The sequence below is a fragment of the Chlorocebus sabaeus genome, chromosome 22 (genome assembly GCF_047675955.1).
Source record: "Chlorocebus sabaeus isolate Y175 chromosome 22, mChlSab1.0.hap1, whole genome shotgun sequence".
Lineage (NCBI taxonomy): Eukaryota > Metazoa > Chordata > Mammalia > Primates > Cercopithecidae > Chlorocebus > Chlorocebus sabaeus.
In genome coordinates, this window is record NC_132925.1 from 67,357,785 (window position 1) to 67,373,956 (window position 16,172).

A 16,172-nucleotide genomic window follows, 5' to 3' on the forward strand; every position below is an offset into this window, starting at 1 on the left:
GCTTTAGCTACTGTCTTGGGATGCTTGGAGCTGCAAGTAGCTATTTTGGGACCATGAGGGAGGTACCAGCATGAAGACAAAAGCCAACACTGCTAAGATGGCAGAGCAGAAAAATAGGAAGAGTTCAGATTCTTAATGACATTGCTAAGCTGCCAAATCAACTTGGAGGCTGCTGCTCTCCAGACTTCTTTCTTAGTATACAATAACTGTTCTTATGATTTGGGCTACTGTTAATCTGGTTTTCTACTAATTAATCAGTATACTCCTTTTCTGTTTGCCAAGCCTGGAAAATGACTGCTATTCAAATTCTGCTGAGATATAAAGACATTCTGTTCTTATTTTCTTCCTCTACATTTGGGTAGTCAAGTGTCTTTAAATACATTCCACCCTCACTATTAAAGTGAAACTGTTGTTGAAAAGGTCATCAATGACCTCTTGATTGACATGTCCAATAGCTCCAACTGATTTTGCATTCTGCTGAACCTCTATTCCATTAAACAGCTTGACCATGTTCTCATTCCTAAAGTGAATTCTTCCCTCAGCGGGCCTCACTGCTCTTTCTTTCTACGTCTCTGGCCCTTCCTCTGTGGTCCGTTCTTTCTGCCTCCTTACCTACCTATGAACCCTGACATTCTGCCCTTTGCCTTCTCTTCTCTCACTCAGCACTTTCCCAGCATGCTGCCTTCACTTCTAAGACTTTGGTTACCATCTGTGGGTTCTAGCAATGGTCCCATTCATATTTCATAGGCAGATCTTTTTGCAGCACCAGATGTGAGCAGAACATGCCCAATTGGATGTCCTCATAGAACCGTCAATACTGCATTTCCTAAACTGAACTGTGTCCCTTTACAAATTACTTATCTATAACACACTTTACCACTCATACTAGCCCACAGCTAGAAACCCCAGAGTCATCCAAAGCAATTCCTTCTCTTCCAATATCCAATTAATCACCAAGTATAAAAATTTCTCTATTCTCAGGAGTCTATTGCAGCTTCCGCATGTTCACTGCAACAGCCTCCATTTATCATTTCTATAGTGCACAAGGCTTCACCTGCCTCCAATCTCCCCCTCTCCAATCATCTGCATTGCTGGTAGAGTGGGTTTTCTAAAAGCAAATTGAATCATTTCACTGGTTTTAAAAATTTCCAAGAGGGTATGTGTGTATGTGAGGGGGGTATGGTTTAGAGACTGTATTAGCTATCATGCCCTCCAAATAAAGTCCACATTTCATAGCACAGCATAGAAGGCCCTCTAGTCTCTCTGAGTACACACTGATTTTTGCATTTCATGTCCTATGACCTCCCCTCACTGTCCCTGAATCCTGAGCTCAAGCTCCTGTGAATTCCTCTTTCCTTCCACTACTTCCTCTGATTAGATGGTGGAGATCAATTCCCAGCACTCTGAACTCCTGGCTTCGTTCAGTTTTCAAGTCAAACTGCGCTTCTTCCCAAAAACATTACCTGACCCAAGGACCAGACCTGAGTTTCTCAACCTCAGCACCACTGGCCTTTAGAGTTAGATAATTCTTTTTGTGGGGGACTGATCTGTGCCTTATAGATGTCTAGCAGCATCTCTGGCTTCTACTTACTAGATGCCAGTAGCAACCCCGCCCACCCATGTGACAACCAAAAATGTTTTCAGACACTGTAAATGTCACCTGTGGAAAGTAATTGCCCCCAGTAGAGAACTATGAAACTAGACCAGGTCTTCTTCTTATCATCCATAGCTTCCTGGTCTTCCTTGATCACCACACTTATGGCACATTTTTATTTTATTTTTTGAGACAGAGTCTCACTCTGTCACCAGGCTAGAGTGCAGTGGTGTGACCTTGGCTCACTGCAACCTCTGCCTTCCAGGTTCAAGCAATTTTCCTGCCTCAGCCTCCTGAGTAGCTGGGATTATGGGCACCCACCACCATGCCTCGCTAATTTTTGTATTTTTAGTAGAGACGGGCTTTCACTATGTTGGCTAGGCTGGTATTGAACTCCTGACCTCAAGCGACCTGCCCACCTTGGCATCCCAAAGTGCTGGGATTACATGCGTGAACCACCACGCCCAGCTCGTGGCACAGTTTTGAAGTGACTTGTCTGATTGTCTCATCTGCTTCCAAAGGCTGTTATCCAGGAGGGCACCTCCCAGGGCATGGCACCCAGTAGGCATGCAGTCTAGCTTCATGGAAGAGTGGGCTCTGTGATGCGAGCAGCTGTCATCTTCATCATTATAGCTCTAGTAGCCAGCGTGGTGCTGGCACATAATAGGTGCTCAGTAAGTATGTGTTGCATGAAGGAATGATTGAATGCTCCCATTCAATCACTTCTTTCTCTCTAACCGAAGTATCCTAGTCAGGGTTTTGAGCCTTGTCTTCTCTTCCCCCATAAAATTATCATACATAGCCCTGTTCCCTAGTACTTAGTACACTGGATAGCAATGACAATCAAGACAATAGATGAAATCATGTTTGTTGGAAAAAAATAATGCTATATCTTGAGGCCTTTTTCTAAAAACAGAAAAACCAACTCCAGTGCTGTGCCCAGCAACCTCATGGTCTAACTTGTCCCTCGACTGCCATGCCTGCTGTGCCCCTGGCAGCTCTCAACCACACCCGCCACACACACACTTACCCGAAGCGGAGGAATCACTCAGGGCTGCTGAGATTTGAAAGCTTACTTCCATTCCAAAGCATCATTGTGCCTCGCTCCTCGCTCACTGTAACCCCAGCCTCCTGCATTGCATTCTGCCAGGGGGTGATTACATGGAGCTCACTTGCAAGCCTCTCCTGGGCATGGGAACAGTCCTTTCTGCAGCGTGCTTTCCACCTGATGACCTGAAATGAAGAAGCCAGTGAGGGCTCCACGGCAGAAGGGAGTCGCGATACAATTCAGGCAAACAAACATTAAAAAACGGTTGGTAGAAAGGAAATCTGCCTGCCAGGGAGAAGAGTCTGGTACTCAGAGTAGAGTTGGGTAGCTCTTCATGCGCAGTAGATGGTGAATATGCATCCTTTATATGCATCCTTGAGTCACAAAGCCTGCGGAGAGAAGATGCTGTAGTTAATATTTATATTTGGCATCCAATCTTCCACATAAATAACAGCACCAAGGACTGGTGTTTGGTTTAAGGTCAGCTCCGTTTAAACAGCCCGGTCAGGTGCAGACACACATTCTAGACCTTTGAACTCTGTGTGTTGTAATCCAGATGTTTGGTCAAGGTGATGAACTCGGGTCACTGACGGTGAGAGAGTGTGCGCTGCTCTCTTCTAGCATCTTCCACAGGGAGCCCTGGACAGAAGGCCTGGCCCCAAGCCCACTTTCTTCGCCAGAGTCAAGAAACAGTAGCAGCTGCAGTTGTTGCTAGGGATGAGGGATCATCCACTTGGGAGTTGAGATAGCCGGGAGGGGGTGGTGGGTAGCAGGAAGTAGGTCTTGAAATTGACCGTGCTTAGCTGCTGCCCATGTTTGGATTACTCAGAGACAGTCTGCAATGGGGAAAATATTAGGCTTTTAATGACAGCCCTGACAAACACGATCTGTATGACCAAATCAATCTCAAATGCAACTGCTAGCATTTATTAAAGGAGGATTTGCCAAGTTGCACGGTTCTCCTAGAGTTTTCCTAGTCCCACGCTTTGCCTCGAACACGCACCCAGAGCGAGGGGTTTGAAGTTTCTGAGTTTCATGCAAAGCACGTATGTTGTTTGGGTTTTGTTTTGTTTGTTTGCAAAATACGTTATATAAGAAAGACGCATATGTCAATAAAATGGTAAATACAAACCCTCCAAAAAGATGTAACATATTTCTAATGAAAGGAAACAAACACCTTCACTTTATCCACAAAAAAATGTAAAAGGATGAAGAGGGGCCATTTTCATTCACAGATTGTGGAATCCTACTGTTTACTGCTCTCTAAATGAGTATGTTTGAGGCATGACTTCAATGGGGATTCTCAAAATGAAGCAGCTCCTGGCATAGCGAAGAGAACACTGATGTTGGCAGCCAGGAAGTTTGGATTCCGGGCTTGACCGCTGACCCCGGCTTCCTGGCTTCCAGCCCCAGCACTCCACTCAAAGTGTTCTTGTCAAGGGTACCAGTGATCTTCTAATTAATAAATCCAAAGGGCATTTTTCAGTCCTCTTCTGACCTGACCTCTCTTCAGCCAGAGGACATAATTGCCCACTCTTTCCTCCTTGAAGTTCTCTTACCCTGTGGCTTCAATGACACCATCCCATCCTGGCTATCCTCCAGCTTTCTCTATCACTCCTTCTAAGACCCTCTCCTAGGCTGCTCTCTTTTTCCTCAACAGCTATGGGGTAGCAACTGTGGACTGAAGTTGTGCTTAGGCTTTGTATGCATCTTCGTATCAACAATTCACAGCATTCCTGAGCTTATTGGTTCCATTTTAAAGATAAGAAAACTTCAGGCAGCGATGGCTCATGTCTGTAATCCTACCACTTTGGGAGGCCGAGGCAGGCAGATTACTTGAGGTCAGGAGTTCGAGACCAGCCTGACCAACATGGTGACACCCCATCTCTACAAAAAATACAAAAATTATCCAGGGATGGTGGCGTGAGCCTGTAATCACAGCTACTTGGGAGGCTGAGACCCAAGAATCACTTGAACTGGGGAGGCGGAGCTTGCAGTGAGCTGAGATCGTGCCACTGCACTCCAGCCTAGGCAACAGAGCGAGACTCTGTCTCAGAAAAAAAAAAAAAATTAAATTATTATTAAAAAATAGATAAGAAAACTAAGGCTCTGAGTGATTTAAGGGATCCTCACCCAAGGTCACATAGCTAATAAGTAGCAGGAATGGGAATCCCAACCTAGGTCTGTTTGAATCCAGAGTCAAGTTCTCAGCTATTAAACTCTAATGTCGCCTTCTCAAGTAGCCCCTCCCTTAAATAGATGTGTTCTCCAGAGTTCTGTGTTTTGCTCCTTTTTCTCCTCTCTGCCCCTGTCTCGGCTAGGGCTCCTTCTCAGCCTTGCCTGCAGTTAACTCTTCTATGATATCTTCAGCCAAATTCTGTCTTCTGATGCTGGTTTCCAACTGTTTTCATGCTATCTCCATTTGCATAAGACACAGCCTCCTTATAGAGGTGGGGTGGTGGACTCCCCAACTGCCGTTTCATTCCTGATGGTTGGCTAAAGCCAGTGATTATTTTAGGAGCGAGCTCATGACCCACTTCTGCCAGTAAGACATGAAGGGGAAGATTGCTGGGGACGTCTGGGAAAGGTTTTTCTCCCTCCTAAGAAGACACATGAAAAAATGGTACCTCTTGTTCCTTTCAATGCTGAACCTTGTAATATTGGAGTGGTGACAACTGTCTGCAGCCACGAGGAGAACCAATGTCAGGTTGAAGCCGTAAGAAAAGGATGGAATCCGTGTGCTTATGAACAAGTTGATTGTACCTCATCTAGGACTGGGGCTTTAGACTATGTTGACTATTAATAGTACAGTTTCTCACGGTTTGTATGGGTTTATTGTTGCTGTGGTGGTTGTTACTTGCAGCCACAAGCGTCCCAAATAACACATCAAATTCATCACATCTATAACTTAGGTCAATATTTCCTCCTCTAAACAGCCTCTCCTTCTGTGACTCTATGTCTGTTAAGAGCACTATGATCCACTCAGTCACTCAAGTCGGAAACCTGGGTATTATCCTTGACTCCTCCCTCTGCCTTATCCAGAGTGTCCAATCATGAATTAAGCCCAGCAGCTTTTACTGTTGGAAATCTCTTCTTTTTTTCCAGTAACCCTCTCCCTGTCTTCTTCAGTTATTTGTCATTTTTACTGATCTTCTCTTCCCTTTCTCACTTTGACCCAAACTACTACTATATGCATTGTTCCTAAAGATTTTTTTTTTTTTTTTTTGAGATGAAGTCTCGCTCTGTTGCCCAGGCTGGAGTGCAGTGATGCGATCTTGGCTCACTGTAAGCTCCACCTCCCAGGTTCACACCATTCTCCTGCCTCAACCTCCTGAGTAGCTGGGAGTACAGGCACCCACCACCACGCCTGGCTAATTTTTTTTTTTTGTATTTTTAGTAGAGATGGGGTTTCACCATGTTAGCCAGGATGGTCTGGATCTCTTGACCTCGTGATCTGTCTGCCTCAGCCTCCCCAAGTGCTAGGACTACAGGTGTGAGCCACCACGCCCGGCCCCTAAAGACATTTTAAAAATTCAATGTAAATTCCATAAATTTCCCGATTATAGTCTGGGAATAGGCCATCATTGTCTTCACGATAAAATCCAGCCATAGCTTGTGAATAGCCCACCATTGTCTTCAAGATAAAATCCAACCAATCAGCATGGTTCATAAGATGCTTCAAGGCAGAGCTTACCTCTCTGGATGCTCACATCTACCAATCCACGTGCACTCCAAGTTCCAGCACACTGGTTGCCTTGCAGTCTACAAGGCTCCTCTCCTTAGTGTCACTGCATGAGCTGTTCCCTGACCTTGAATGCCCTTCCTGACTTGTTTCCCTGAACCATGCTGGTTGGCCAGTATGTTCCCATGTACTTTGGTTTGTGTCTCTTATAATATAGCAGGTAGGAATTTCAGGCATGCCAGAAATGTCTTACCTTATTGTTCCCTCTCCTTGATTTTTATTTGGAACCCATATCCTGACTCAATTTCAGTGCTAAGGGGGTTGTCTATCTGGTCTCAGGGCATGTGTTAATCACAGGTTGCCATAGAGATATCCCTAGTTTCCTCTTCATGGCCCTTTCAAGTCCAGTTGTTGTCTTGGCAATGCCCAACCCAGGCTAGAGATCCTGGAAGCTATGCACAGTGGCCTCTGCATAGACACAACCACTGCCACTCCTGCTTTGGGATCCGGCCACCTTCCCAGAGCCCATTTGTAGGCAGGCTCCCCCTGCTCTCTGGCCCACAGTCCCCTCTACCTTATGAACTCTTCATCTTCTCTCCTTCCGCAATGCCTAGAGGAAGCACTCCCGTGACCCTATTTCTTCCAAACATTTGTCTATCCCCCACCTCCTCTCAGTTCCCCTACCAGGGACTTCAGGAATTTAGAATTCAGGGAACACGAGAGGCAGGGATTGACGGGCCTTTTTTGCTTCTCCTCTGCCACATTTCCTAAGACAGGGAGCATCAACAGTCAGATTGAAAAAGGGGGAAATACCGGCAGACAAAAGAACACAGGGTAACAGTGACTGATCACCTGGCCACCTCTCTGTTCCCGTCACCTGCTCATGTGCATCTTTCTCCCAGACTGTGAGGCCTGCTATGTCCGTGATCCTTGTATCGTCAGCATGCCGTATCTGGCTCATAGTAGGTACTTCATAAATATCTGTCAAGACTAAAAATAAAAGTAAGAAGAGAATGTAGTTGGAGTCAGGAGACCTGAATGCATCCCTCCAACTGTCTTCCTAGTTGTGTGACCTGAGGCAAGATACCCTACCTCTCTTCTCTTGGCAGTAGCAACACGGAGGAGAGGCTCTGAAGAGGAGGTGAGGGTTATGGCACTCTTCAAAGCTCTGCAGTTGGTACTTCCACCTCTTCCCAGCCTTCTCAGATTCTGGCTCCATCTTCCCATCTCCCTGTCATGCTTCAAGTGGCCCAAAACTTTTATATCAGGTGCCTCTTCCCCTTGCAAAGCTATTTTGTGTATAAATAGATTTTTGCTCTTCCTCCTCCAGGTGGGCCCCTTTCCTTCCTTCAGTTAACAACTTTCAGGATTCTTGCATTCCAGGGATTCGGTTTGTGATGAAGTACAAAGAACTGGAAATTCTGGTTCTGCCACACCCTGGCTGTGGGTTGGACCAGTGTCTAGAAATGGTCATAACTGACTAACTAGTTCTTTCAGAGCCTGGACTCTGGAGCCCAAGCTGCCTCAGTTCAAGTCTCAGCCCAGTCACTTTCCAGATGTGCAACTCAGGGTAAGTAACTTAACTTTACTGCTTCTTAACTTCCTAATTTATAAAAGGGGCACTGTAATATAATCTACCTCATATGCTTATTGTTAATATTCATTGAGTTATCAGTTCTTGTTTAACACCTAAAATGCTTAGCACCTTGTCTGAGTAAGCACTCCGTATACGTTGGTTATTATTATCTCATAGGCAGCCTCTCTCTTGGGTTTTTGTTTTTGACAGGGTCTCACTCTGTTGCCCACGTTGGAGTGCAGTAGCATGATCTCAGCTCACTGCATCCTTGACCTCCCTGGCTCAAGCAATCCTCCCACCTCAGCCTCCTGAGTAGCTAAGACTAGAAGCTTGCACCACCATGCCTGGCGAATTCTTGTATCTTCTGTGGAGACAGGGTTTTGTCATATTGGCCAGGCTGGTCTTGAACTCCTGAGCTAAAGCCATCCGCCCACCTCGGCTTTCCAAAGTGCTGAGATTACAGGTGTGAACCACTGCACCTGGCCAGGGCAGCCTCTCTTTAGCTACCCACAAACTCATGATGTATGGATAAGTTTGCTAGGTCTGCTGTAACAAAGTAATTCAAACTGTGCCACTTAAACAACAGAGATTTATTTCCTCACATTTCAGGACCTAGAAGTCCAAGATCAAGGTGTCGGCAGGTTTGATTTCTCCTGGGGCCTCTCTCCTTGGGTTGCAGACGGCCACCTTCTTGCTGTGTCTTTATGTGGTCTTTCCTCTGTGTGTGCATTTGTCTTCATTTTTCTTTTCTTTTTTTTTTTTTTTTTGAGACGGAGACTCGCTCTGTCGCCCGGGCTGGAGTGCAGTGGCCAGATCTCAGCTCACTGCAAGCTCCGCCTCCCGGATTGACGCTGCCTCAGCCTCCGGAGTAGCTGGGACTACAGGCGCCCGCCTAGTTTTTTGTATTTTTTTTTTTTTTTTAGTAGAGACGGGGTTTCACCATGTTAGCCAGGATGGTCTCGATCTCCTGACCTTGTGATCTGCCCGTCTCGGCCTCCCAAAGTGCTGGGATTACAGGCTTGAGCCACCGCGCCCGGCCTGTCTTCATTTTTCTATGTAGAGTGTCTAAATTTCCTCTTCTTATAGGGATACCAGGCAGATTGGGCTCACCCAAATGGCATTATTTTAACTTAATCACCTCTTTAAAGACTCTATCTTTAATACAGTCATATTCTGAGGTAGCCAGGATTAGGGCTTCAACATATTGATTTGGGAGTGGGGGTGGAGACACAGTTCAGCTCGTAACAATGTGCACATAGACCCTAACATTATTAGATGTTCCTGTGGGTAAGTCTCTTTCTTAATATTACTCTTCATGAATGTCAGGATATTTAAGTTCTAGGGATTCCAATCAGAAAAGCAGGTTTTGAAGTCCAGGTACAAAACCTGGTCAATTGCAGGAATGAACCTGGATGAGCTACATAGGCTGCCAGTGTCAATGGTAATTCACACAGAGGCAGCTGTGGGAGGCAGCGATGTATGTGAAGGCCCTCTGTGATCTCTCTGCCCATGGGTTTTTGCCTCTGAACTAAGACAGTACTAGATGGATGGTCTTAACTCTTCATTCCATCTTCAACATTCTATGACTCTGACTCTAAGGGTGGAAATTCAAGTCTCAAGGATAAGCTGCCAGTAGCCGAGCCCAGTGGTGTGTGCCTGTAGTCCCAGATACTAGGGAGGCCAAGGCAGGAGGATCTCTTGAGCTTAGGAGTTCGAGACCAGCCTGGGAAAAATAGACCCCTGTCTCAAATATAAAATAATAATTAAAAAAAGAACAAGCTGCTAGGGAAGCAATTTCTGGGTCCAGGGCTTTAATAAACATTGCAGAACTGGCTAGGTGCAGTGACTCACGCCTGTAGTCCCAGCTCTTTGGGAGACTGAGGCAGGTGAATTGCTTGAACCCAGGAGTTCGAGACCAGCCTGGGCAACAGGGTGAAATCCCGTCTCTACAAAAAATACAAAAAGTAGCTGGGCATGGTGGTATATGCCTGTAGTCCCAGCTACTTGGGAGGCTGAGGTGGGAGGATCACTTGCGCCCAGGAAGTCAAGGCTGCAGTGAGCTGACATCACGCCCCTGCACTCCAGCCCTGGGAACAGAGTAAGACCCTGTCTCAAAAAACAAACAACAATAATCACAATAACAACAGAAAACACGGCCGGGCGTGGTGGCTCATGCCTGTAATCTCAGCACTTTGGAGGCCGAAGCGGGCGGATCACCTGAGGTCGGGTTAGCCTGAGAAACATGGAGAAAACCTGTCTCTACTAAAATACAAAATTAGCTGGGTGTGGTGGCGCACGCCTGTAGTCCCAGCTACTCGGGAGGCTGAGGCAGGAGAATTACTTAAACCCAGGAGGCGGAGGTTGCAGTGAGCCGAGATCACGCCACTGCACTCCAGCCTGGGCAACAAAGAACAAAACTCCATCTAAAACAAAAACAAACAAACAAACAAAACAGAAAATAGTTATGGAAAAAATGAAGGAAATCATACCATGATAGGGAACCACTCACCTGAATATTCACAAGGCCCAAACTGGAACAGTGCTAAAGCTCATCATCCATTTCCTGGGCTCTGGCACGTGTGGCTGGACTGCTTTGGCAAAAACTCACAGGCCCACAAACTAGGATTGAACAAAAGAAAGCCCCTGTCCCAACAAATACTACATTCTACTGGATGAACCAGGCCAAAACACACACACACACACACACACACACACACACACACACACACACACATTCCATCATACAATGCTAGGTCATGCTAAGGGTGTAAAGAAAGATAAAACAGGGTGAGGGTGGCAGTGACTGGGGGTTATGCTATGTAAGATGTCCTAGTCAGGGAGGTCCTCCCTGAAGAAGCGGCATTTAGCATCCACCTGGACCATGAGAGCAATGTAACTGTGGGAATATCTAGGGGAGAGCAGGCAGAAAGGCCGTGAGGAAGGGCTGGGCGTGGCAGGAAGCAGCAATGGGCCCGAGTTCCTAGAGCTGAGCTGGGGGTGAAGAAGCCAGGGGTGGATGAAGTTAGCAGGTCTTGAAGGCCAGGGTCAAGATTCTGGATTTTCTTCTAAATGTCATGAAAGTCATTCGAGGATTTTGTGCAAGTGAGTCATCAACATCTTGAAAGGATCTCTTGACGTGGTTTTGAGAGAAGACTTTAAAAAATCATGGTAATCACAAAGCCGATGGCCAAATATCCCTTGCTCTCTACCTCCTGGGCACATACTGGCTTCCTGTTTATGCTTCCTGTCATGGCAGTGTGGCCATGAAACTCTGACCAATGAGTTGTGAGCACAGGTCACTGTGTCACTTCCAGGCCAGGCAGCTGATTGCCAGAATGTGTGCCTCCAGAGCTCCTTTACAGCCACCAGTGATGTTCAAGCCAGATGCAGCTCAGAAAGCCTGGGTCTTTGTTTGTGCTGCTGTCACAAAGTACTCAAGACTGCTGGGTAATTTATAAAGAACAGAAATGTATTGTCTCACAGTTCTGGAGGTAGGGAAGTCCAAGATCAAGGTGCTAGCATTTATTGACGGCTGCTTTCTGCTTCCAAGGTGGCACCTTGAACACTGCATCCTCCAGAGGGGAGGAATGCTTTGTCCTCACATGGCAGAAGGCAGTAGGGCAAAGAGGATGAACTCCCTCTGCTATGCCCTTTTATAGCAGCATTAATCCATTCATGAGAGTAGAGCCCTCACGACCTAAACACCTCTGCAAAGGCTCTACTTCCCAACACTGTTGCATTGGGAATTAAATTTCCAACACATGAATTGTGGGGGACACATTCAGGCCATGACAGCCTAGGTCCAAAGAGTGAAGAGAGACAGGGTGGAGGTGTTGACCTGCAGATATGTGGTTTCAGCAAGAAATCCCTTTAATCACTTTGTTGGGATAAATCACGAAGATTTGGGAGGGTTACCATAGCATAACCAAGCATATCCTGACAGTACAGAGTGCAAGAAGAGAAGACTAGAAGTCCTCCTCTTTTCATTTAGGAGGCTGAGAAGTAATTCTGTGTTGTACTGGAGTGACAGCAATAGAGATAATGGGAAGCGGTCAGATTCAGGATATATACTGAAGGGCAAGTGCAAAGGCTGGACTGATGTAGGGTATAAGAAAAAGAGAGAAGTTAAGGATAACTCCAAAGATTATGGCCTGAGTAATTGGATAAATTACTGAAAAGAAGAATACTCTGGAAGGGACAGGAGTATTCACAGTGCTAGGCACACAGCAAAGCTACAAAATGCTAGGTCTTACGGTTATTACTTTAAGAGGGGAAGGAATATGGAATGTAGATGCTTAGGGAACTTTTCAGTCCAGAGTTATTGAGATGTGACTTACATACAGTAAAATGTACTTATCTTTTTTCAGAGACAGGTTCTTGTTCTGTCTCTCAGGTTGGAGTGCAGTGGCGTGATCATAGCTCACTGCAGCCTCGAACTTCTAGACTCAAGCAATCTCTCTGCCTCTGCCTCCTGAGTAGCAAAATTTACTCTTTTTGGTGTACAGGTCTGAGTTTTGACAAATGCATTCTATCTCGTAAGTACCTCCATAGTAAAGATGTAGATAACTTCCACCCCCCCCCCCGCATTCTTCTTTGCTGCCACTCCTTTGTAGTCAAATACTCCCTCCACCCCTAATCCTTGGCAACCACTGATCTGTTCTCTATCCCTCTAATTTTGCCTTTTCCAGAAAGTTACGTAAATGGAACCACACAGTATGAGACCTTTTGAGACTTTGTTCTTTCACTTAGGATAATGTATTTGAGATTCATCCCATTGCATAGATCAGTGGTGTGCTCCTTTTAATTGATGAGTAGTATTCCACAGTATGGATGTGCCACAATTTGTTTATTGTATCGCCAGTTAAAGGGCATTTGGGTTGTTTCCAAGTTCTGGTGATTATGAATAAAGCTGCTATAAATATCTGAGCACAGGTTTTTATGTGAACATATGTCTTCATTTCTCTTGGTAAATCCCTAGGAGTGGGATTGCTGGCTCATATGGTAAGTGTATGTTTAACTTTATAAGAAACTGCCAAACTGTTTTTCCAGAGGAACTGTACCATATTGCACTCCCACTGGCAATGTGTGAGGGTCACTCCACATCCTCCCCAGCACTTGGGATTGTCAGGTGTGTGTGTGTGTGTGTGTGTGTGTTGCCATTCTGATGTGCAGTGGTGTCTCTTTGTGGTTTTACTTTGCATTTCCCTAATGAATAATGATGTTGAGCATCTTTTCATGTACCTATTGTGCATTCGTGTATCTTTTGATGGAATGTCCACTCCCATTTCTTGTTCATGTTTTCATTAGGTGGACTGTCTTCTTATTGCATAGTAAAAGTTCTTCGTGTATTCTGGATATAAGTCCTTTATCAGATATGTGTTTTGCAAATATTTTCTCTGTCTTTGAGTTGTCCTTTCATATGCTTAACAGTGTCTTTCAGAGAGAAGTTTTTAACTTTGATGGCGTAGAAGCTATCAACTTTTTCTTTTATGGGTCATGCTTTTTGTTTCATATCTAGGAAACCTTTGCCTACCCAAGGCCAGAAAGATTTTCTCCTATATTTTCTTCTGGAAGTTTTATAGTTTTATAGGTTTAGGTTTCACATGTTGGTCTATGATACAGTTTGAGTTAATTTTTGTCAAGGGTGTGACGTATAAGCCAGGACAATTTTGACTTGTGATATTTCCTACTATAGACGAGGCAGATCAATGAAACTTCACATTTCTGATAAGCACGTGCACAGATGACACTGTAAAATGTCACCAGGTTGCAAAATCTGGTGAAGGTTCAAAGCAGATGGTCAGGGAAGTTCCATCTCGCTCTGACTCCAGGAGAGCTTCTTTAGAAGTTAATCTTATCTTCAGCATTAGTTTCCAGATGTCCCTAGTGATACCAGCACAAGCCTGAGGCTTTAAGTGAAATGAGCTGGGTTCTCCCCAGTTCCTAAGACCCTCCAGCTCCAGGTAGGTAGTTGCTCCAAGCAACAGTTTTCTCTCTTAAGCCACTGAAGGAACATTATGTGCAAAGTAGGGCATTAATTCCTAGCGATTAGGATTGACATTTTAGCCTTTCTGGCTTCACTCCTTCTTGGGTGGCTTTTTCAGTCACCTCGTGATACTGTTTTCTCCCTCCTCTTCCCCTCAATCCACACATAACTCAGAAAGTTTCATTAAGATCATTTAGGTCTTGGTGCCCTTAAAACTTAAAGGATAAAATCAGCGAGGGGAGAGAATTGAGAAATCAACACCAGATTGCCAACTAGTGATTTGGTCAATTCAGGACATTTTAGGAAAGGCAACTACCACATGCTATCGCCATCATTCCATTAACGAAGGGATGCTTAAATTACCCAAACCTCTGAGGAAAGAAAAAAGGAAAGAACGTAATCTCAGAATAAAAAATAGTCTTTCCTAAGAATCAACCATTGGTAATTTATCTCGTCATAGGAAAGTACTTATACATTTACCCCTTATTTTTCTCATTTCACTGCAGATTGTTGAAAATGTCACCTCAGATCACGGTGTGGGACTCAGACCATAAGGAGGTGTGTCATGGGTGGGGCAGGGGTAAGCACTGAGGTGTTTGCAGCAAACTTTTTTCCTCTCACTTGTTTATAATACCTTCATTGGGGATTCCTAAGGTTCAAAGTCCTAGGCTTAGTGAGGATTCAGGTTTCCCTCTGGGGAGTAGCACTTGCAAATTTAACGGCAGGAGGAAGTCTGAGTTGATAACTTTCCAGCCCTTCCCATTGGCAAGCCTCAGTGGCTTTCACTTCTTTCTTGAGCTGAAGATAGGAGGGAAGCCCAACCAAGCTGCCCTTCATGGTCTGAATCTGGGCCACTTTAAAGGTCCTTCCACTACCTCCTCTCCTCCAAGGAGTCTGCTTCTCCCAGCATCTAATTCATTAAGGCAGACACTGACAGTTCTAAGTAGACATATTCTTGGTAAACTCATCCATGGCTTCCATTGCATTCAGGATAAATACCTCACTCCCAACTCACTCCCTACCCTGCCATATGGATCTATCCAGCACCTGCCTCTCCAGCCTCATTTCTCCTCTTTTGTGGGACTCTGGCCACAGCTGCTTGCCTTTAGCTCCTCCAAAGCGCCAGACACCTGACTGCTTTTGCCTTTTTTTCTTGTGGGCAACTTAACTTTTTCTGGGGAGCTTCCCAGTTCCACCGGCTACATCAACACCCTCCCTCTCTTAGTACCCTCGCACCTCTCATCTCGTATTTGGTCTTTGTAGCAACTGTCACAATTGTAATTACTTGTATAATGTCTGGCTCCTCAACTAGGATGTAAACTCCAAAAGATTAGGAATGAAGTCTATTTTGTTTATCTGATCTCCCAGTCCCTGGCACGAGCATGATAGCTAGTTGTTACTCAATATATTGTTAAATGAAAGTTTTTTTCAACGAATGTACACTAGTCACTGTTGTAGGCACTTGATATATACTAGCGGTGGGAGGTGGTGGGGGAACACAACAAAAAGATAAAATCCCTGCCATCATGAAGCATGTATTCTACTGGGGCGAGGATCTGCTTAAACAAGATAACTGAACTGTGGGGAACGTTAGAGAGAAAGTCTCCTCATTATAACAGCCAAATGTAGGGTATGCTAAGGAAAGAAAAGTAGAGCAGGACAGAGGGACATGAGACATCATTTTGTGGGTTGGTGTATGAAATTTTTAGATTGGGCCGGGTGCAGTGCCTCATGCCAGTAATTCCAGCAACTTGGGAAGCTGCAGCTGGAGGATCACTTGAGCTCAGGCGCTTCAGACCAACCCCGGGGAACATGGTGAAACCCTCTCTCTACTTTAAAAAAAAAATACAAAAATTAGCTGGGTGTGGTGTTACATGCTTGTAGTCTCAACTACCCGGGAGGCTGACGTGGAAGGATTGTTTGAACTTAGGAGGTTGAGGCTATAGTGAACCATGATCATGCCACTGCACTCCAGCCTGGGTAACAGGGCAAGACTCTGTCTCAAAAAAAAAAAAAAAAAAGGAAGAAAGAAAAAAAGGAAAAGGAAAAAAACGAAACAAAACAAAACACATGTAGATTGCATGACCAGGGAAAATCTCAGTGAGGATGTGACTTTTGCGTAAAGACCCGAAGGAATTGAGGCAGCTGACAATGAATGTGGGTATCTGCGCAAAGAGCATTCCAAGCCAAGGGAGCGGTAAGTGTGAAGCCTCTGAGGCCCTGAAGGTAGGGAACTGTTTTAGGAACAGCCAGGAAGCCGGTGTGAGTGAAGCGAATGAGGGGAAG